The sequence below is a fragment of the Cnephaeus nilssonii genome (assembly GCF_951640355.1).
Source record: "Cnephaeus nilssonii genome assembly, chromosome: 18".
Classification (NCBI taxonomy): domain Eukaryota; kingdom Metazoa; phylum Chordata; class Mammalia; order Chiroptera; family Vespertilionidae; genus Cnephaeus; species Cnephaeus nilssonii.
The window spans coordinates 50041765-50065071 of record NC_137089.1 but is presented as its reverse complement, the minus strand read 5'-3'; positions in this window follow the sequence as shown (position 1 = coordinate 50065071).

Sequence of the window (23307 nt, the reverse complement as noted above, 5' to 3'; positions counted from 1 at the left end):
TATCATTGCTGACATGTACACATAAGGCACTGTTTGACATTGAAATTGGGTCTCAAAAGAACTGTTGGCCCAGAAAGAAACTCACTACAGACTGATTCATTTGCCTCTCAGCATAACCATTATTGCTTGTCTCATTTTCGGTTCTTATAAGGGTATTTCTAGTATCACATGATCTCACTCATCTAGGGGAAATAATGAACAACATAAACTGATGAACAAAACAGACCCGAAGACAGGGAAGCATCGATCAGACTGTCAAACCTCAGAGGGAAGGTAGGGGAGGGTGGGGGTAAGGGGGAGAAATCAACCAAAGGACTTGTATGCATGCATATAAGCCTAACCAGTGGTCATGGACAACAGGGCGGTGGGGGCATGCGTGGGGAGGGGTTTGAGATGGGAATGGGGGGATGAGGACAAATATGTGATACCTCAATCAATAAAGAAATTTAAAAAAAAATTTTGGCTGAAAAATCTCCTGATAGTCTTATGGAGTTTCCTTTGTATGTAACAAGTTGTTTTTCTCTTGCTGCTTTTAAGATTCTCTCCTTGCTTTAACCTTTGACATTTTAATTATAGTGTGTCTTAGGGTAGGTTTTTTTTAGGTTCATCTTAATTGGAGTTCTCTGGGCTTCCTGGATCTGGGTGTCTGTTTCCTTCCCCAGGTTAGGGAATTTTTCACCATTATTTGTTTAAATAATTTTTCCGCCCCTTTCTGTCTCTCTTCTCCTTCTGGACCCCTATAATGCCAATGTTAGTCTGCTTGATGTTGTCTGATAAGTCCCTTGACTTATATTCCTTTTTTCTCATTCTGTTTTCTTTTTACTGCTTTGATTGGGTGAGTTTTATTGCCTCTTCTTTGAGTTCACTGATATTTTCTTCTGCTTCATCTACTCTACTATTGAACCCCTCCAGTGTATTGTTTCAGTTTACTTATTGTATTCTTCAGCTCTGTGATTTCTATTTGGTACTTCTTAATATTTTTTTTATCTCTTTGTTGAAGTTCTCATTATGTTCATGCATTGTTTCCCCAAATTCCATGGGCAACTTTATGAGTATTACTTTGAACTCTTTATCATGTAAATTTCTTGTCTCAGTTTCACTAAGTTTGCTGCCCCCCTGGGCACCCCCCTCCCACACACACGCACACCCTGTTCTGAGCTTTTACCTTGTGCTTTTGTTTGGATATACCCTTTGTGTCTTCATGTTGCTTGACTTTGCTGGTGTCTGCACGGGGTGGAACAGCTGGCTCTCCCTGTCTTGAAGGAGTGGCTTTGTGTAGGAGATGAACCTTATCACTCAACCCTGCCCTAGCTCTTGGGTGTCTGTCAAATCCGCAGGACTGTGCCAGCAGCCTGTTTGATTTGTAATGGCTCCCAGGAGAGGAGGGTGTGCCCAGACCTGTCAGTGTCCTGAAGGGCAAGATCTGTCAGCACCTCAGTCAGCTGATTGGCAGCCAGACCCTCAGTGTGAATGTACCCAGTCCCAGGGACTGAAGCATAAGCCCCGCTGGGCACCAGAGCTAGGCCTATGGACCTGTCCCCTGGGGGCAGTTATCCCCACCTCTTCCTGTCTGTTTATCCATGCTTCTTCCTGAAGTGACATTTTACATGCCATCTTCACAGGGTATACATGGAGCAGATGGAGAAAGACTGATTGAAACTTAAGGAATAAAGGCTTACAAAGCATATTACTTCGTTATATCAACCTGTCACAATATGAATAGATAGCATAAGGAAAGAAATAAGTCTTGCTAAACTCCCAAACATCTGAGAATATGTTGCAGTAAGCTTCTAGGTGTATAAATGGATTCATACACCTTGGAGTCTTCATTGCAAATCCGTGAGCTTATCTTATTTGTTTATACCTGCTTATTTTCTGCCTCTGGGCATAAAGCACATATTCTCAAGAGCAGAGATTTTATATATCATAATAACTTTAAGACCCCTGGCTCCTAAAACAGTGTTTAGGGACTATATACAATCAATTGTTTATGGAGAAAGAGAATAAATTAAGAATATTGTGGTAACTCTCCAACACATAACAGTTATATTTCACACTAACATTTCTACAATAAGAAAGAGAAAATGATTATTCTGTAACTTTCATTCTCTTTCAGAATGTTCTAAATTAATTTGTTCTAAAGAGCTGAAACCATCCTTCTAACACTGAGAGCAGCTTCTTTCAGGCCATTGAAATCCTGTGTAAGTTCAGCATATTAATCATAGAGCACACTGACAGCAAGCCATCCCTACAGCAGCTCTTCCTCTCAGCCGGTTTCTCCATTTGCAATATTTAGTTATTTAGGTATTGGTCCTATTTAGAGTGTTTCAATATTGTAGGTAAAGGACTCTATGGCTTGAAATAAAAATAAATGCTCAAATGAAAATTTGCATTTATTGTTAAGAATGGATAGAATTTATCTAAGTGATTATTTGTGCTAATACAGAAACTCATATGTAGTAATTAGTGGTCCTTACTAACTATATGTATTTGAGAATTTACATAGCACTTTCACACACAAACCAGTTTATTTGTTATTTACTTTGCTAGCACAGAATTCCTTTGGTGTTAATTTAAAAAAAACAAAACACATAGCACAGACATTTTAATGTAAGAAGAATTGAAATGAGAAGAGGAGGAAAGCATGGCCAAGCATACTAAAGCAGAGTTGTAGAAGGAGAAAATGAGGACTCTTTTTTAAACCCCCTGCCTTCTCACTCAAAATACAATACATTAGAAACCATTGATTTCTAACTCTGTAGTAGCAAATGTTTGTAGGACTCAAACTAAAAATTCCGCTGTGCTCAGCAAATATCAAATATAAATGCTGCCGAGTAAATATCAAATATAAAATGAATCCCTAAGCAAACCCAGACTGGACTACTGGTAATTGATTGCTCATAATCACTCTACCATATATCTTACCTGACTAACAAATGCCATCAGCAGTTTCACATCAATGGAGAAGGCAAGGCAAATGCACTTGTTGACATTGTTTCAGAAATACAAGCAATAAGAAACGATGGATGTTTTGGTCACCCAATGTGACTTCAGTAACTGAAAGGGGTTGGGTCAGAGCTTTAAATGAGCAGACTTATGTATGTAATTAATGTTGGTAAAATTAAAATTGGAGTCCTATAATGTTAGAATAATAAATGTAATCCCAATGGGAACCACAAAGAGTACAGTTATAGAATTTACATGAAAACACATATGAAGGGAGTTAAAATGTTTTACTATAAAAAACCCCACTAATCACAAAAGAGACAGTAACACAGGGAGGGAGGTATAAACCATATATAAAATAAAAGGCAAATGACAGAAATAAGTCCCTCCACATCAGTAATTACTTTAAATGTAAATGGATTAAACTTTGTCAAAGATTGGCAGAAAGAATAAGAAAAATAATTGGCCTATATGATATCTGAAAGAGATGTAAAAATACAAAATGGCTAAAAGTAAAAAGATGGAAAGACATATTCCATGCAAATAGTCACCAAAAGAGAGCAGGGTGGTTATACTAATATCAAAGTATATTTTAAATTAAAAAAATCAAATAAGACAAAGAAGGACATTATATACTAACAAAAATTCAAAGAGCAAGAAGGTATAATGAGTATAAACATTTATACACCTAATTACTGACCATGAAAATATATAAAACAAAAATTAAAAAATAGAAAGGGAGTGATAGACATTTCTATAGCAACAGATAATTCAGAATCCCTCCATGAATAGATAGAACAACCAGACATAAGATAAAGAAGGAACTAGAGGACTTGGACAACCCAATAACCCCTAGACCTAACAGACATTTATAGAACACTAGGCAACAACAACTGTATACACATCCTTCTCAAGTGAAGGGAATTTTCTTTAGGATAGACTATCTGTAAAGCCAGAGCTTAAGTCTCAATAGATGTAAAAAGATAAAAATCATACAAGGTATCTCCCCCTGGCCACAAGGGATAAAGTTAGAAATCAATAACAGAAGGAAAACTGGAAAATTAGAAAAATTTGGGCAAATTAAAGAACACACTCTTAAGCAACCAATGGATTGAAGAAGAAATCACAAGGGAAATTAGAAGATATTTAGAGATAAATGAACATGAAAGGATCACACATCAGAACTTGTGGGGAGCACACAGAAAGCATGGCTAAATTGGAAATGTATAGCTTTAAATGCCTACATTAAAAAAGAGGTAAGATCTCAAATCAACAATGTAACTACAACCTAAGGAACTAGAAAAAGAACAACAACAACAACAAAAAACCCAAACCAGCGGAAGGGTTATAGTAGAAAGAAATGATATAGACTATAAAGGATAGAATAACAGTAGAGAAAATCAAAGAAACCAAAAGTTGGTTCTTTGAAAAGATCAGTACAATTGAGAAACCTCTCACAAAATTATCTAAGAAAAAGGAGGGAAGACTCACATTACCAAATCAGAAATGAAAGTGGTACTATTACCCATTCTATAGAAATAGAAAGGATTTTATTTGGTAACTAGAGGCCCGGTGCACTGATTTGTGCACGGGGTGTGTGTGTCCCTCAGCCTGGCCTGCGCTCTCTCGCAATCTGGGACCCCTTGGGGGATGTAGCAGTGCACCAAGGGGCAGGTGGCCCGGCAGGAGCATGGCCCACAGGTTGAGAACCGCTTCTGTAGAGCCTAAGACCATCAGAAAACACAGATATTTACATTACGGTTCATAACAGTAGCAAAATTACAGTTATGAAGTAGCAAGGAAAATAATTTTATGGTTGGGGGTCACCACAACATGAGGAACTGTATTAAAGGGTCACGGCATTAGAAAGGTTGAGAACCACTGCAGTAGAGGCTCCTACCACCACAGCTGTACTCGCCAGCCATGAGCCTGGCTTCTGGCTGAGTGGCACTCCCCCTGTGGGAGCACACTGACCACCAGGGGGCAGCTCCTACATTAAGTGTCTGCCCCCTGGTGGTCAGTGCACATCAGAGCAACTGGTCAACCAGTCACTCCAGTTGTTTCGGTCATTTGATCATAACGGTTGCTTAGGCTTTTATATATATACTAGTAGCCCTGCGCATGAATCTGTCGCCAGTAGCTCTCTGCGGTGCCTGGCCGCTCTGCATCTGCTGCCCAGAGGCCCATCTGCGGCTGGGCGCCGAACGCTTGCCTTGTTGCCAGGGTGACGATGCAAGCGTTACACAACCTTTCTCCCCCCTTTTTCCCCCCGCCCTCCCCCCCCCCCCCGGGGCTGCTCTGGGCCTGCTGCCCAGAGGCCCTCTGTGGCCGGGGTGGAACAGTTGCTTCATTGCCGTGGCGACGAAGCAAGCATTATGCCAGGTTGCTCATGCTGCCCACTCTCAGCAGCCGCCTTCCCGGGACTGGGGGACTCCGGTGGGGCTGAGAGGACTGGGTGCTGCCATCTTGTGGCTATGAGTGCCGCCATCTTTGTGATGGAGTGACAGTTAATTTGCATATTACCCTTTTATTAGATATATTAGATAGGATAGACAATAGATTAATATGAACAATTGTACACTAGAAAATTGAATAACCTATATAAAATGGGCAAATTCCCAGAATCACAAATGGCTATTTCTCAGAACCCTAGACAATGATGACATAGTTCTTACATAATGTGTGAATGTAAATCCATACAGTCATGGAAAACAGTATAATGGTTCTCAAAAAATTAAAAATATATCCACCATGTGATCAAACAATTCCAATTCTGGGTACTCATTATAGAGGCTCATTACTTATTTGGATATATCATGGTCACTCCATGGTACTTCCCATCCTCTTTTTCCTTATTTTGGTGAAAATATAGCCTCTGCTCCTCTTTAAATTCCCACTTAACGCTATTATATGTGAGGAGATGCTCCCTCACCTGAAAAATATGATTCAGAAAACTGAAAATGGTACGAATGATGCAGAAAGGTAAAGTGTGGAAGAGTTTTTCAGTTCTAGCATGACGTCACTGATAGCTCTTGTTTCTCTCTCTTACACAATAAAGTGCTCTGTCAACTGCAAACTGATTTGTTGTTTGATCAGAAATGCATGAATGAGTAAAGTATGAACACAAAGGGAGAACGTCTTATTATGCAAGGGTTGGTGGAAACTACTGACAGCCAGGCTCACAGTCCTTGAGGCAATCAATATAGACAGGTAGAAAAGGAAAAGAGACAGAGGGAAAGATTTAGGATAAAATATTAGAAAAATTATATATGGATACTTTGGTCAAACTCAAAGTAGTGTGGAAAGTGAGTAGAAATGAATCACATAGTTTCTTCAGTGCCAACTCAAATGTGCACATTGAAGTTGCCCAGGGAAAGGAGACAGTATGGACTCCAAGGCTACAGTGAGGATGGTCTCAGTGCTGCCATATTTGAAAACTAGGGGCCCGGTGCACGAAATTCATGCACTGGGGATGGGGGGTCCCTCAGCCCAATCTTCCCCCTCTCACATACTGGGAGCCCTCGGGGGATGTCCTACTAATGACTTAGGCCCAATCCCCACCGGAAGCGGGCCTAAGCCACAGTCTGGCCTCCCTTTGTGGGAGGCAACTGGGCTGGTCAGGGGAAGGCACCAGCCCCATCACCCCGCTGCTGCAGCCACTGCCAGTCACCACAGCCACCAAGGTGTTTTCATCAACACAGACTCCAGTCCCTTCACCAAGGAAAAAATGACAACTTTCTTTAGGCATTTTCAAGATGTGTCTTTCATAGGATATGCATTTCTTTCTTTCTTTCTTTCTTTCTTTCTTTCTTTCTTTCTTTCTTTCTTTCTTTCTTTCTTTCTTTCTTTCTTTCTTTCTTTCTTTTTATCTTCATCTAAGGATATGTTTCCATTGACTTTTAGAGAATGTGGAAGAGAAAGGGAAAGACAGAGAGAAACATCAAAGTGAGAGGAACACTTTGATTGGTTGCCTCCTGCATGAGCCCTGATCTGGGCCCTGGCCAGGGAGGACCCTGCAACTTAGGTACATGCCCTTGATCAGAATCAACCCAGACCCTGCTGTGGGCAGGCCGAGGCTCTATCCACTGAGCCAAACCGGCTAGGGCAGGATATGACATTTCTTAGCCCTCCAGCAGCGGACCTTCGTTTTTTTCTCCAGAAGTGTGGTGGAAAAACCCTAGATCACCTTTTTGGATTCTTATTACCCAAGTTACTAAGAATATTACCAGTGGCATACAGAAAGCTTAGCCAATGGGCAGTCAGAAAAGGTGTTTCCTCTATAGTTCATACCAATGGAGGGCCGGGCCCTGCCCAGGCCTAAAGCCTCTGGCCAAAGCTTTAGGCCTGGGAAGGGGACCTTCAGCTCCCTGTGATTGGAGACACCACCCATTGGGCAGGGGACCCCAGCTCTCTGCAATCCACCACAGGAGCAGAACCCCTCGCAGAAGTGGACTCCCAGTTGCCTGCGATCCATCGCAGGCTCCCCGCTGGTGCCCAAGGCCGGGGAAGCCTCCGGCGGAGGCTTCCCCGGCCTTGGGCTCGGCTAGACCCCAGCCTGCCTGCCATGGATCGTAGGAGCTGACCTCCGGTTGCCTGCAATCCATGGTTTCCTGGTGGGCGTGGCTGGTGGGCATGGCTTGTTGGTGTAGCAAAGGTACGGTCAATTTGCATATTACTCTATTATTAGGTAGGATGCGATGGACACTCTCTCCTTGCTTTTAGGTATGTTGTCTCCTTAGCCAGCCTGTGTTTTGTTCTACAGACTTGTTTAAAGGAGATTTACAACTTCTTTTCTTTGACATCTCTCCCTTTGCCAATCTATATTATTTATCATTAAATTCTTGTGTACCATGTTTCACAAATATTCAAGTTCTCATCTCAATCCAGTTGTAATTCTCACCATATAGAGATTATTGTTGAAAGTTATTTTTTTGATGACCAAATTTTGATTAGGGTAAAAAGCTAAAAAAAAAAAAAGAAAGTCAGACTGCATATTGAGGATTTTCTTCTTTATGTCTTTTTATTTTATGTCCCCACTTTTTAAAAAAATGGGAACATGTTCTATGTTAATTTCTGTAGCTGGGACAACTTTTTTTGGTTCACATGTTTTATGGATCAGATATATGCTATGTTGGCCTGCACTGTTTAGCCAGATCAAAAGTTTGGCCTAGTTTAGCATTTAAGAGACGAAATTCTAGAGTCTGGATTCCAAATCCCAGCCCCAGCATCTCCCAGCAAATCCCAGCCCCAGCATCTCCCAGCTCGGTGATTTGAGGCAAGTTAACCTCTCAGAGCCTCCATTTCTTCACCTGTAATGTAGAGTGAATCCTACCTATGAACTATGACTTATGTACATAGAAGACTATCTGACATGTAGAAACAGTCAATGATGAGTTTCTGAAAATCAAATAAAGAAGCCGAAGTAATAGTAGCAGGCCTTCAGTTTTCCAACTTCATCCTAAGAAGAAATAAGTCAATGGGAAATCACTCAGTTCTAATGGAGATGGAGTTGGGAGGTGGGATTCAGTAAGGAGGTTGCCTCTTCTCCAAGGTTTGGGGCTACTGTATTGTTTATTTGGTTTATTCAAATGGTAATTTGATTCCAAACTTGACATTCCTGGCATTCCTCCAAAAGCACAAGCTGAGCACTTGAACTTGGTGTCTCTACAGAGGCCAGTTCTGGGCCAGGTGTAATGGCTAATATCCCCTCTGTTGTCAGTTATATTCATGTGGGGGAAATCCAGGGTGGAAACATCCTACCTTAGGGTCAGAGGAGAGGTCTAGGGACAGATGTCCTTGGCACCAGTACTGTTTATTTTATTTTTACTATTACTATTGGCCACATAATGAAACTTATATCCTATATTTTTTATACTTTTAATTGAGCATCATGTATGCTTTTGAATGAGCTGCATGAAATTGAAATGAGCCTTCTAAGAATTCCCCAGAAGAGTCCAGAAACCATTCTTAAACATGCCTAATGTCTGGTTACAACGTCGTCATAATTGATGTCCTGTACTTTCTGTTTTCCCACATGACTCTGGCTTGATCCCGCCCCACCCATGAATCTCAAGGCTAGACATTACAACCAGGCTATCATGCTCTCAGCTTCAGCTTTCCTTTGACGGATGTTCTCATATCCTCACAATACTCTGTCATCTCTTCTTTATCCTCACTGTTGCTACAGATGACTAATGATTTTCCTACTGGGAGTTTTGTATTCCTTCCTTCTGTTCACTAAATTCTCTTCTAGGGTTTTTTTCAAATGCTGTCTTGATCAAGATACTCTGCTGGTTTGAAGTATGTAACAGTTCAAAAATTTATACAATAAGGAACAAACTCCTTAATATATCATGCTAAGTGATTATTGATTAGTCTCCCTTCATTACCAGTGCACAAAATTCATGCATGAATAGGGTCCCTAGGCCTGGCCGGTGATCAGGGCCAATCTGTGGGGCGATCAGGGGGGGAGGGGGGCCCTGCTGGCACCCACCTTGGCTGGCCTAGGGCCTGTGGGCTGGGGGCAGCTCCTGTGTTGAGTGTCTGCCCCCTGGTGGTCAGTGTGCATCATAGCGGCCGGTCATTCCACCGTTTGGTCGATTTGCATATTAGGCTTTTATTATATAGGATTCCCAAATGTTCTCTTCTTCTGGAATTACAGTTTCCCAAGTAGAAGAGTGTATGTGTGTGTGTGTGTGTGTGTGTGAGTGTGTGAGAGAGATATGATTCTGACCTTTGGCCTTTCATCTCTCTGCTTGGAATGCTGACAGGGATGAGCCTGGGGTGGATGTCTGCCCATGGGTTAATGGGTTCCTGCAGGATGGGGCACCATAGTGTAGTGAACCAGGCCTGAGGTATTATCCAGACTGGTTTATAGGCTAATCCAAGCAGGGAATCATTACCTTTGAGACTTCTCTTCCACCCCGTCTTGCATCCTTTTTCTCTAACCTGCTGTCCCCAACCAAATGCTTGGCCACTATAACCTTTGAGCCTCAGTCATATTTTGTATAAATGTCTCCCAAAGCACTTTTTAAAAAACTCTTTTGATTCCTGTAATGATTAATTTCATGTGTCTACTTGAATAGGACACAGAACTCAGATATTTGGTCAGATGTTATTCTAGATGTTTTGTGAAAGTATTTTTCAGATAAGATTACTTTTAAGCCAGTAGGTTCTGAGTAAAGCCAATTACTCTTCATAATGTGGGTTGGGTGGGCCTCACCTAATCAGTTGAAGCCCTGAACAGAAAAAGACTGGTCTCCCTGGAAGAAGGCGGGGGGGGGGGGGGAGGTACTAGTTGACCATCCTTGGACTTAACCTACATTTATTCCTGGGTCTGCTGGGTCTCCAGCCTGTTGGCCTGTGCTGTAGATTTTGGACTTATCAAGCCTCCACAATCATATGAGCTAATTTCTTAAAGTCTATCTATCTATCTATCTATCTATCTATCTATCTATCTCTCTATCTATCTATCTATCTATCTATCTATCTATCTATCTATCTATCATCTATCTATATAGCTATCATCTATTTATCTATTGGGACTGCAGGGGCCTGATGCGGTGGGGGCCAGACATGGCAGGGATCTCCCTTTTCCGCATCCCGTGCGGAAAGAGAGATGCACTAACCAGTTCTAAATGGAGGCGGCCAGGAATTGAGAAATATTAGAAATAAAGAAAACAAGACGCAGAAATAGATTCATGAAGCTGGGAGCCTGGGTGGATCTTTCTGTGCCTGGCTGAGGCCACAGAACGGATCCAGACTGCAAAGCTGAGGCAATTGACAATGTTCTTGTAAGTTTCACTTGTTTTGGCAGCACTTGCTGCCCCTCCCACAGCCCACCAGCTACCCAGGAAAGATCTAGGGATCAGTTACAGGATCAAGCTTAATTATGCTTAGAGGACTGTGCCCTTCCAAGCTTCTGACTTGTTTGCGACTTTGCCAGCAGGTCAGTCCGAGGCTTAACCCTATAACCGCTTCCTACATGGGACAGAGAGATGGAGAGAGTGAAACAGAATTTGGATTTTTCAGTGTGCGTGTGTGGCTTAGGAATTTGTTGTTTGCTGAAGGTATTTCAAATGTAATCCTTCAAAACAGGAATAAAGGTCAAAATCAAAGTGTAACAAAAGAAACATCTAAATATACATGCAAAATACTACTTTATAATGTTACTTTTCAAGTGGAAGAATAAAATAAAGAAAAAGGGGGCACTGATTTTTTAAAGATTTTTTAACAGTAGTTTTTGGTTCATAGCAAAAGAGGGGAAAATACCAAGATTTCCCATATAACTTCTGCCCCCATCCCTCATTATTAACAACCCCCACAAGAGTGGTGCATTTATTGACACATCATCATCACCCAGAGTTTGTGGTTTACATTAGGGTTCCTTCTTGGTGTTGTACATTCTAAGAATTTGGACAAACCTTCAATAATATGTGTCCACCATTATAGTATCATACAAAGTATTTTTACTGCTTTGAGAATCCTCTGTGCTTCTCCCTAATCATCCCTTCCTCCAACATACAAAATCCCTGGCCAACACCAATATTTTTACTGTCTCTATATTGTTGCCTTTTCTAGAAGTCTAATATTGGATTCTTTCAATATGTAGCCTTTTCAGTTGGGCTTTTAAAAACTTATTAATATGCATTTAAGTTTTATTAGTATCCAGGTCTTTTCATGGCTGATAATCCAGTTTGTCTCAGAACTCAATATTCTATTGTCTTGATGTACCTACCAGAGTTAATTCATCCATTCACCTACTAAAGGACATCTCATTGTTGTTTTACTTTGCATTTCCCTGATGGTAAGTTATTTAAAGTATCTCTTCATCTTCTTATTTGCCCTCTGTATATCTTCTTTAGTGAGGTGTCTTTTAAGGTCTGGCCCATTTTTTAAATCAGGTAGTTTGTTTCTTGTTGAGAAAGAGTTCTTTCTATGTGTTGGATAACAGTCTCATATCAGATGTGTCTTTGGCAAATATTTTCTCCCAGTCTGTGGCTTGTCTTCTCATTCTCTTGATATTGTGTTTTATAATGCCAAAGTTGTTAGTTTTAATGAAATCCAGCTTACCAATTAGTTCTTTTGTGATTTATGGTGTTGTATCTAAAAATCCATTGCCATACCCAAGATCACGTAGATTTTTTCTTATGTTGTCATCTCGTAGTTTTACAGTTTTCATTTTCCATTTAGGTTTGTGACTCATTTTGAGTTCATTTTTTTGTGTGTGAAGGGTCTAAGGTCTATATGTCAACTATTTTTTTTTCCATATGGATATCCTGTTGTTCCAGCATCATTTATTTAAAAGACTATCTTTTCTCCATTGACTTGCCTTTGCTCCTCTGTCTTGGATCAGTTGACGATATTAATGTGGGCACATTTGACCTGCTTGTCTATTCTTTCACCAACGCCCCACTGTCTTGAATACTGTCACTTTATAGTAAGCCTTGAAGTCGGGGAGTGTCAGCCCTCCAACTTTGTTCTTCTCCTTCAAAATCACGTGGGATATCCTGACTCTTTTTCCTCTCCACATAAACTTCTAAATTATTTTGCCAATCCACAAAATAATTTACTGATATTTTGATTGGATTGCATTAACTATTGATACAGTTATGAAGAACTGACATCTTGATAGTATTGAGTCTTTTTATCCATGACCATTTATTTATTTATTAATTTACTCCATTACTCCTTTATTCACTCATTCATAGTAACTCACAGAAATCTCCCAAGCCACCACCTTGAATACCATCTTCAGCTGAAGCCAAAATATGTTCAGGAAGTGGGTTGTTACCAGGAAAAGCACAGCACACAAAGGTAAGGCTCTGAGGCAAATTTAACTTGTCTTCTTCATTGATAAGAGTTTCTAGAGAAAAGGTCTCCCTCTTCCTGTTACAGAAAGGGAGGCACCCTTACAAATGTAAATTTCTTTTCCAAGGATAACTTCTGCTTGCTTTTCCTAGCATCTCCCATGTCTGCTCTTTCTTAAAATTATTCAGCCTAAAGTAATCCTTATGCCAAATAGATATATTTTGGGATGACAAATTCTGTTCCCCTACAGCTCCTAGGCTACAAACCTGTACAGCTTGTTACAGTACTGAATGCTCTAGGAAACTGTAACACAGTGGTAAGTACTTGTGTAATGTGCTATGCTATAAGGTTAAGATGGTTACAATGTCATCAAAGTGATAGAAAATTTTCAGCTCCGTTATAATCTTACTAGAGGCCCAGTGCATGAAATTCGTGCATGGGGTGGGGGTCCCTCAACTCAGCCTTCACCTTCTCGCAATCTGGGACCACTAGCTCCTAACTGCTCACCTACCTGCCTGCCTGATCGCCCCTAACCACTCGCCTGCCTGCCTGATCGCACCTTACTGCTCACCTGCCTGCCTGATCGCTCCTAACTGCCTCTGCCTCGGCCCCCACCACCGTGGCTTCATCTGGAAGGACATCCAGAATGACATCCGGAAGGTTGTTTGGCTGTCTGGTCTAATTAGCATATTATGCTTTTATTATTATATATGAGACCTTCATCATATATGTGCTAGATCATTGACCAAAAAGTCATTACATGGTACATGATGGAATTTGAATGTTCTACAGTTTGTTGCATTTTTGTATGGCATTCTTAAGTTTTGTTGGAGATGGGTATTGCATCTGCTTTGCCATTATTGGAATATAATAATCATTTATTTATTCTTTCAGCAAGAATCTGACAACATGATAGATTTGTTTATAATTAAACTATAAATTGATATTAGGTCTCCAAAGGTTAATATAGAGCATATCTTGAACACATACTTCACATTATAGACATCTTTATGATTTCAAATATTTTTATCTTGTGTTCCATCTACATGCCCCTACCTCTATTTGCTTCAGGAAATACTAGTATGGTGACCTAACCTTAGGCTAACAATTCTGAGAACTCTCGCCTAAGAAATGTTTGACTACTTTGCTCCTTCTCATTTCTCATTGCTTCTTTTTGAGTCAGTGGTATCACTACTCCATAAACAATAATTTATTGAAAACCATTTTAGCTCCAATGCATAAAGGAAGGGAATAGAAACTCATTTTTTTCAAAGTAAATTAATATTTAGAGCAGCAGGTAGAGAATAGGACAAAAGTGTTTATAAAGTAATATGAGAATGCAGAGGTGAAAAAGTCCCACAGAGATGTCTTAGCTGGGTCTTGCACTAGTTAGTCACCATGATACCTTACATGACGTCATAAGCAGTGGGGATGGATATGAGGAGATGAAAGGAGATGTTAAGTAAGGGAGAAATCCTTAAGGGATTGTTTACAGTTCTAACAGCTGGACCGTGTCTACCTCATAGGCAATTAGGAGTAATTATTTGGACTCAAGCAGGGCAATGCATGATCACATTTGCATTTCAAAAGCATAGGATAGATGGATTGAACAGTGATGACTTCATGTCAGATAAAACTATAGTAACCCCTGTGATTTAAAGAGGTCTGAAATTCTCAAATTTTGAAAATACTTGCTTTGTGAAGTTCTTGAAGCAAGGACAAGAGACATGTAAAGATATTGTGACTTGAATTTTGAGTCTTTTTTATTATTGTCATTATCACTAGCATTCATAAAAATATTAAATATAACCAATTTTTGGCAGGGCCTCTTTTCTATGAAAGGAAACCTTCACATCCTAAGGCAAGTATTATTTCAATATTAAATACATACATTTCTCACAAGTCTATCAAAATCTGTAAATGTTTGGGGGGCTTTATCCCTCTATCTGACAATCTACAATGAACCCTCAAAAAAGAGATTCTTCCCCCAGGCCAGAGTGGCTCAGTGGGCTGAGCTTTGCCCTGTGCACCGAAAGTTTGCTGGTTCAGGTAAGCGTGCATGCCTGATTTGCAGGTTCCAAGCTAATTGATGTTTCTCTCTCAGATCTATGTTTCTCTGGCACTCTCGCTCTCCCTTCCTCTCTCTAAGTATGTCTTAGGGTGAGGATTAAAAAAAAAAAAAGAGCTTATTTCATTGAGTCAAGATATTGTGTCCTCAAGAGCCTTTTACCAGAGTTAATTCCCCTTAAAAGACTTCATTTACATATGAAAATTTTCAACCTTGGATCTAAAATCACCCCCCCCCCCCCCAGAAATTATTTACTTCTTTGTAAATGCCAAGTGACAGAAGTACATCATGGCTGTGAGAATAAGGAGTATCATGGGAAAGGACAGCTTTCTGTTAAGTGATGATGTGATGGAGGTGACACCCAGGCAACTACTGGTTGCTTACAAGTCCTGGGTGGGAGAAGAAAGCGAAGTGTAGGGGAAAGTATCATTTTCAGACCCAGGGTTCTTGCATTCTAGGGTCCTGCTCTGGTCCTACTCTAGCAGGCATTGTCACTGGACCATGATGTCTACTAGGCTAAGAGAATGTTTTTACTGAGGGATCAGGTTTCCTATTGTAGATCATGGGTCAAGTCCCTGAGATGTTGAAACAACTGCCTCATGTCCCCAAGACTGCTCTCTATGTGTGCACAGTTTTCTTCTGTGCTTGTCGTCCTGAGAGGTGCCCCTTCACCCAGAACACGGACCAAGGACTTGCCCCTTGCGGAAGGTGTGAATGGAGCTTGGCAGTGCACACAGGGCCCTTCACACATGGTCCCTTATGGTTCACATGGGGCAGAATGACCTGGAGTGAGAAGAGAATGGGAGGTCGTGCCTCCGCCATCAGGCATGGATTTGACCCTCGAGGCCATTTTGAAGTTTTTTTTTAAATTTTTTTATTAACGAGACAATACTAAAGAACATATTCAATTTAATACTTGAATAGCTTCATTTATGACTTCAATATTTAGACATATGGTGTGTGAGCTTATCTCTTACCCTGCATCCCAAAATGTCTGGGCAACCAGTCGGGGATACAAAAGGCACCATTTCCTTCTTCACAATTTGTTTCTGAGAACTTTCATCATAATCTCCTCCCAACCACAAAGTACAATTAGATTAAACAAAATAAGAAGAAACTCCTAAAATCAGAAAACTGGCTCTGGAGGAGCCTTGGTCTCTTTGTGCTAGATCTCAAGCAGGAGGTAACTGTGATGATGAGTTTTGTCCCCAGTCACCCAGAAAGGTGGCGCCAGAGCCAATATAAAAAACTGGCACGTAGATGGCCCCTATTTCTTCTTGCCTTTTATCTTTTATTAATTAACTAGAGGCCTGGTGCACGAAATTTGTGCACGGGAGGTGTCCCTCAGCCCTGCCTGCACTGTCTCGCAATCCAGGACTGCTGGTTCCTAACCGTTTGCCTGCCTGCCTGCCTGATTGCCCCTAACCCTTCTGCCTGCCTGCCTGATTGCTTCTAACCACCTCTGCCTGACTGCCTGATGCCCCTAACTGCTCACCTGCCTGCCTGATCGCCCCTAACCCCTCACCTGCCTGCCTGATCGTCCCTAACCATTCAGACTGCCTGCCTCATCGCCCTTAACCACTCGCCTAACTGCCTGATCACCCCTAACTGCCTCTGCCTCGGCCCCTGCCATGGCGGCTTCACCTGAAAGGACATCTGGAATGATGTCCACAAGGTTGTTCGGCTGTCCAGTCTAATTAACATATTATGCTTTTATTATTATAGATGTATACACTGAGTGGCCAGGTTATTATGATCTCTGAATGCATAATAATCTGGCCACTCAGTATGAATTCATGCATGGGTGGGGTCCAACCAGTCTGGCCAGGGGGAGGGGACATGGGCAGTTGGCCGGCCTGACTGCTGGTTGAACTCCTGGTCGAGGGGACAAATTGCATATTAGCCTTTTATTATATAGGATATACACTGAGTGGCCAGATTATTATGCGTTCAGAGATCATAACAATTTGGCAACTCAGTGTATATTTTATATCTCTCTTAGTAGATTTATTACTATTAATAACTCCTTTGTGGTCTCATCAAAAGTTCAAAATATATCAAAATCATATCAATGCATGTGGCAAAGCCGAGACTGGATGGTATTTTTTGCAGTTGTATTTTTAATTTTGTAAACATTGTTATTTCTATTGAATCAGTGACTGACATTTCTAAGGATTGTTAAATGGTATTAGTCAGATAGTCCATTATTATTTATAGAAAATTTCTTATAAACTTGAAATTATGATTTTTCTATTCACATATTTACATAAGTATTGGAAATTCCAGGAGAACATGACAATGTAAACAACTTAATACTTTACATTCGTTTTTGTGAATAATACACATATTCCAGTCATTGGAAAAAGTAATATTGATAAATTTTAAGAAAATTTAATAACTGAATTAAATATGGGCTAATGTGTCATGCTGGTTTAAAATTGATTAAATAATGATATTGTTCCAAAAGTGAAAAATCTTCAGGAAACATAACTTGAAGTTCTAATATCTAGATGAATTTATTACTGTGTCTGTTTTAATAACTTATGCAATTCTACTTTGCATATCATATTAATATTAGAAACAAAGGACTAAAAATTCTTGCCCAGGAACTTATTGCTTATTTTCCATGCAAGCATCATCCAACTATTTAGCCATATCTTATTACCCCATTCAATTAATTGAAATGTAATGTCCACTCACATTCATCATTTATCAGATACTCATTTGAATTACAATGAATAAGAGAGCATTGGCATTCATTATGGAAAAACACATGTGCACAGTGAAGGGCAAGAGGTCCTGGCTATAGAAAGGGTGCTTAACAGTATCCCAGTAAAAATGAAGAAAAAACTATATTCAGAAATTGTTACTCACTTGAAGGTATTGATGTGTAAATATGAAGGTTTACTGCAACCATGACCCCACCTATTTTCTCTCAGCATGCATTATCCACATTTTACAAGGTTGACCAACATTTAACCTTGACATCTTTTTATATGTGGTCTTTTATAATTCTTTGAGGAAGGCAAATAAGCACACAAAAACATAAAAGACAAAAATGTTAAAGCAAATGTTTCCAGATTCAAAAAATTACATATGCTATTAACAGAAAGGGAATCTCCTTTATACAATTATTTTTCTATTCAGATCATTTATTCCCATAGTCCCTATTACTTTCCAAAGATAAGTAAAATGACTTTTTTCAATCGATGGTAATCAATAAAAGCTGAGATTTTCCTAGTATTATTGGTGTGTGTGTGTGTGTTTTAATTAAATAGACTGCCCTTGTTTTTGTTGGAGGGGTGAGACAGTAATTCAGTAAAATCTGAAAATTTGGGCAAAATCTTTGAAAAGATTTTTGCTACCAAGCACTGGACAAAGGACTCATGGTCATGTTAATACAGATAGAAAAGATAAAAGTCAATCGCTATAACTGCCGTTATCAGTAGCTGCCCTGGCTTGATAAAGGTCTACAGGTGAAATTCATCTTTAAATTATTGGTTTGTGAGAAAGTGGAGCATTCATAGGTTCAAGTGACAGGTAGAGTAGCACTGGGACCAGGGTTTACCTGATTATCCAAAGAGACTGACTGAGCCCATTGACCCTGATGTGTGCAAAGGCAGGACAACCTGCCACTAAACACATCAGCAGTGGTCCTCAGGAATCATAGAGCAGAGATACGTTGAATTTGCTTCTTGGTCAAGAATTCTAGAGTTTAAGGTAAACCTTAATCAGATTATGTCTCCTGAAAAGTGACTTCACAGCCACAGATGCCACCAGGAGCCATTCCTGGACTCAGATATGTTGAGCGGTACAGCCCAAACGAAAGAGACGCTTGGGGAAAGTCAGTCCACGGTGTGCAGATGTCATCAGACTATTGAAATGCTGTGTCAGATGGAAGACAACATTCCTCCTAGCAAGAAATAGATTGTTTTCTCTCCCCTTGAACGTGGACTTTCTGGGATGCCTTGACCAATGTGATGTGGTGGAGGAGGACTTATGCCAGGCCCAGTCCTGGTTGTTGAGAAGACTGGATGTTTCCTTATTTTTTTAATTTAAATTTTTTTCATTGATTGATTTGAGAGAGAGAGAAACATCAATTTGTTGTTCCACTTATTTATGCATTCATTGGTTGATTCTTGTGTGTGCCCTGACTGGGGATCAAACCCCTACAATCTTGGTGTACGCGGATGATGCTCTAACCAACCGAGCTACCCAGTCAGGGCCACTCCCTTGGTGTTTTGAGTCCTGGGCTACCATGTAAAAGTTAGACTTCCTTCTGGAGAGAACAAATGAAGAAGCCCTGATACTTGATGGGGAGGAAGAGGGCTCCAGCCATGCCCAGGTTTCTAGCCATCGCCACCAAGGTACCAGGAACATGAATGGAGCTATCTTGGACAACCCAGACTAGTGGATATTGCAGTTCAATACCACCTAACGGCTGGAGTCAACACCACAAGGAACAGAACCACCCATAAGTCTCACCTGCTTAAATTCCTGGACCAAAACATTGTGGGATATGAAAACTGTTGTTTTTCATCACTAAAATTTGGAGCAGTTTGTTACACAACAATAGGTATCATAGGAAATGCTCATCTTGAATTTGTTTTGATTCTTTTAGTGTAATTAATTGCCTTTATTGGAAAGAATATATGTGCAAATCCTAAAACTAATAATTTTTTTGCAGCAGACAAGAAAGACCAGGCAGAACAAGGGTAGGAACCAACAGAAGAAATATCCAAAAGTGAAATTAGGAAAAGACCTCAGCATTAAGAACGAGAAGAAAAATCTTATTGCTAGATATATTCATTGTACTGATTGGAACTATACGACTAAAGAATACTGCCTCTATCTTACAACATTTTGTTTCTTCTAAATGACATCAACTTTAATTATGGGATAATTACAACTCATAGTGGAATGTGTTTTGTCCAACTGCTTACCTTTCAGAATAGACCACATAAGACTTCCTAAAGGTCTCTCTTAGTTTGACTACTTTAAGGAAATAAAGCATAATACAAGGAGCTCCTGTTATATTTTACCCTCATCTAATTCCTAATTAATGAAACTAATGATTCATCATTACAGACCCATAATAGAAGACACTAAAATTGTAGCAATGAAAGAAAAGTATCAAAATAGTCTTCCTTTTTCATCAAAAACACCAATCCACAGTCAATAAAATTCTTACCGCTAAATGTTGCATATAATTTTTAAAGTTTAGAAGTTAAAACACTTTTAGGTAGCTTCCTTAGAAAGTACAAAGATATTAAAGATCCATTCAGAAATTGATAAAGATAAAAATACTGACTAGGCAGCAAAAGTTTTCCTGTAGCGTCAAGGATTGTAATTGACTGAGTCTTCATATAAAACATTCATTAGGCGACTCTTTTTATTACTCCACATGAACATGGTTACAATTACACTGAGATAACCTTTCCGTTTCGGGATGGCTTGTTCAGACTATTTGCAGTTATGACCAAGAGGGTCACCTTTATTCATGCACTAACTGAACGCTGCTCATATTTCATCCCTGCCACTATCTCATGGCTTTACCTTGGAAATTAATCACTTCAATTGACCCCTAAAGGCACACGCCAATTGCACAAGGAAAGTTTAATATCTTGTGATCTTAGCATAGGTAGGAGAAAACACAGGCATGAATCAGACTTGATGGAAGGATTATGGGAAATTCATTTTGAAACTTTACTCACCAAAACCCAATAGTTTCAGTGGGGAGCTGTGCCAATGGGGGAGGTGGGATGGAAGTATGCTCCAGCAGGAGCAAGGAGACCTGATGCTGAGGAGTACTGGCCAAGTAGAAAGGCCAGTCTGGGCACAGTACACAGTCACGCCAGCTATGCTCTGCACAAAGCTGGAGTTGAAGGTGAGGTGAAAACCCATCTATACTCTGCTTATCAGTCGGCGCATAGAGGTGCAGGTCCCATCGGCCCAGACATCGATGTGCCTTCCTTTTTCTTATAGGTCTGCTACAGCAGATACCTTTTTTCTGACTTTCTCTAAGATGACCTTTCAATGGCAATGGCCCCAGGTCTGGCTTTCAATACCTGCATTTTTAGTGTGATCTAGATGGAAGCAGGGATGGGGCAGTTTATAAGGCCCAGACACCTGAAGTCAGGTGGATTTTGAATTCTTGAAGTTTTGCATAGGTTGAAGGAAGTTATTGTAGTTGACAGCTGGATATGCCTGGATACAGTTAAGACCAGTCTCTTCTTAAAAAGTGATGAGCAGGAACTACTTTAAGGCTTATAAACCAAACTTTCTAGGAGGTGTAGGGCAAGATAAAGAACCAACCAATGCCATCTGAGGCTGTAACTAATATATGGTGATTCAGTTCTCATTTACTCAGACTGGGTGGGGATGAGTGGACAAGTTGCTTGTCTTAAATGGTATCAAAGATTGGATAAATATTAAAGCTAAAATAAGAATTTCTGTGCTATTTTACTTTAATTCATGCTACAACACTCCTTAAGGTTATGAGTTCACTGTCCTCAAATATAGTACTACAAGTAATTGTTATCTATATATATAAAAGCCTAAGGAACTGAACAACTGAACGACCGAATGACTGGTTGATTGGTCGCTATGACACACACTGACCACCAGGGGGCAGACGTTCAATGCAGAAGCTGTGCCCTGGTGGTCAGTGCACTCCCACAGCCAACTTCCTGCAGCCAGCCAACCTCCGCAGTTTCTCCCCCCAGCTAGCAGGCCCCAGTCGGCCCTGATCTGGACTGGGCAAGACCGCGATGGGCCCCAATTGCTGGCTGGGCCATGGGACCCCACCCATGCACGAATTCATGCACCAGGCCTCTAGTTAAAATATAAAAAATCTATATTTTTTATATTCGTGCATGGGGGTGTGTGTCCCTCAGCCCAGTCTGCACCCTCTCTAATCTGGGACCCCTCAAGGGATGTCCGACTGCCCATTTAGGCCCGATCTAGGTAGGATTGGGCCTAAATGGGCAGTCGAACATCCCTCTCACAATCTAGGACTGCTGGCTCCCAACTGCTCGCCTGCCTGCCTTCCAGATTGCCCCTAACCGCTTCTGCCTGCCAGCCTGATCACCCCTAATGACTCCCCTGCCAGCCTGATTGATGCCTAACTGCTCCCCTGCCAGCCTGATTGCCCCTAACTGCCCTCCCCTGAAGGCCTGGTCACCCCCAACTGCCCTCCCCTGCAGGCCTGGGTCCCTCCCAACTGCCTTCTCCTGCAGGCCTGGGTCCTCCCCTAACCCCAACTGCCCTTCCCTGCAGGCCCAGTCACCCCCAACTTCCCTCCTCTGCCAGCCTGGTCACCCCTAACTGCCCTCTCCTGCAGGCTTGATCACCTCCAACTGCCCTCCCTTGAAGGCCTGGTCCTCCCAACTGCCCTTCCCTGCTGGCCATCTTGTGGCGGCCATCTTGTGTCCACATGGGGGCAGCCATCTTTGACCACATGGGGGCAGCCATCTTGTGTGTTGGAGTGACAGTCAATTTGCATATTACTCTTTTATTAGATAGGATAGAGGCCTGATTCATGGGTGGGGACCAGCTGGTTTGCCCTGAAGGTTGTCCCAGATCAGGTTGAGGGTTCCCTTGAGGCGTGGGGTGGCCTGGGTGAGGGGCTAGTGGTGGTTTGCAGGCTGGCCACACACCCCCCTCCCCCCGGTGACCCAAGCAGAGGCCTGGTATCTGGAATTTATTTATCTTTTACAATTGAAACTTTGCAGCCTTGAGCGGAGGCCAGGGCAGGCCAGGGTGGGTGGAAAGCTTGGCTTCCTCCATCACTGGGGAAACCCAAGCCTCCTGCTCGCTCTGTGGCCACAGCCATTTTTGTTGGGATTTATTTATCTTCTATAATTGAAACTTTGTAGCCTTGAGCGGAGGCTAGGGCAGGCCAGGGCGGGTGGGAAGCTTGGCTTCCTCCATTGCCGGGGAAACCCAAGCTTCCTGCTCGCTCCGTGGCCACAGCCATCTTGGTAGGGTTAATTTGCATACTTGCTCCTGATTGGCTTGTGGGCGTGGCTTGTGGGCATAGTGGGGGCACTGTAAATTTGCATATTGCTCTTTTATTAGATAGGATATTAGCCAATATTGACTTATTATACCTTTTTAAATACTTTTGATCTATATTGTTAACCATTAGTCCAATTTTTACTTCTGTAAGCTGTGTAAGAATATGACCATTTCTTAATATCTCCATAGGCAAAGGAATTATCATACAAAAAATATCTCTGTAAATCTAGAAGCCAAGAATTACATCTAATTTATTTTTTATTCAATATTAACTTTTTTATTTGTAGTGAATTGAACTTTTGTTACCCTCCTAATGTTTCTACTTTGTGACTTGCATATGTATGTCCTTGTAGGTATTTATTGTTTATTATATGAAAAGTAGGTCACTGAACCCCATCAACATCACTGAAGTGGTAGGATCTAAACTTATGAAGATTCTCCCACTCTCTAGTATTATGAAAACA